Source organism: Elaeis guineensis, chromosome 1 (genome assembly GCF_000442705.2).
Source record: "Elaeis guineensis isolate ETL-2024a chromosome 1, EG11, whole genome shotgun sequence".
Taxonomy (NCBI): Eukaryota; Viridiplantae; Streptophyta; class Magnoliopsida; order Arecales; family Arecaceae; genus Elaeis; species Elaeis guineensis.
The window spans coordinates 75,975,126-75,976,589 of record NC_025993.2 but is presented as its reverse complement, the minus strand read 5'-3'; positions in this window follow the sequence as shown (position 1 = coordinate 75,976,589).

The window sequence follows — 1,464 nt, the reverse complement described above, 5'->3', positions numbered from 1 at the left end:
AAACTCCTCTCACCCCTCTACTCATACTGGTACCTCTACCCATGACCGAGACAGACGTGGTCGAGGTCGTGCTTGTGGACTTGATCCTACATCTCCTCACCTTATCTCTGATTCTTCAGATTCTGATCCCTCTAGCCATGACATCTATTAGATCTAGATTAGTTTGTCTCCTATGTCTAGGATCTATCTTATAGGCCTTGTATTTGTTGACTAATTAACTCTTGGATAGTTTCTATCCATGACTTTTGTATTTTGAGTTGACTCATGTGTATTGGGACACCTTTTGTATTCAGTCACTTTTGAATATATATATATATATATGTGTGTGTGTGTGTGTGCTTTGATTTTCAATGAATGTCTATAAATGTGACCAAATTGAATTATTTTAATTATGAGATATGAAAAATAACTCATATTAGTGCTGAGAAATACTATGAATTGCAATATCTTCTAGATGAGCAAATTGATATATCCTTTATGTTTGCTATGTTGAGGGAGAGTAGAGAAATAAGAAATCAAAGAAGGAGGCTAAAGAAGTAAAATATGGTATCAAAAAGGGAGAGTAAAGAAAATATGTCTTTTTTGTCATCTTTCTTTTCTTTTCTCTATCCTTAAGATCCCTTAAGATCTTAATTGATGCTATCAAAAAGGGAGAGTAAAAAAAAATTATCCTTTCAAGATCCCTTAAAAGTAGGAGTAGAGAATCTTAATTGATGCTGTCAAAAAGGAGTAGAGAATCAAAATCGAATTTGAGCAATAAGCAATAAAGAAATGAGCAATAAGCAATAAAAAAATTAGTAATAAGCAAAATTGTTAAGCAAATGTATCAAAGAACCAAAATCATCAGCTCCTTTTTTATCTAATTTTCAAAGCAAATGAACTTATAAGTAAATTTCAAATTGATCTTCAAATTGTTTATGATGCATTTCGTTCAAATACTTGGCTATGATATTGAAGTGATGCATCTTCAAAAATTTAAAATTTATGTTCAATACTTTATATATGCTTTTGCTCAAGTATTTTGTCATCATCAAAAAGGGGGAGATTGTTTCTCCTTGAATTGATTTTGATAATTATAAAGCATTTGAGGGGATTACTAATGATTTTAGCTTAGAAAAAGATTTATTGTATTTCAGAGATAAAATTATAATTTTACCAAGTTCTGATTCGGAAGCCTCAAGAGCAAGAGCAGAAGATTTGTAATCTATTGGAGGTAATTTTAATATTTTTGGATATATATTTTGAAAGAAAATTATGTTTATATATTTGAGTCGACCCCATGAGTCGACTCATATCAAAAAAAATTGAACGACACGTTATTTTTAGCTGGCACACTCTGTGAGTCGACCCCTGTGCATGAGTCGACCCTATGAGTCGACCTCTGCTGCTGTGTAGGTCAAAATTACAGAACATCAATTTCTGTTCTACATCATATGAGCTGATCTCATGAGTCGACCCCTATCA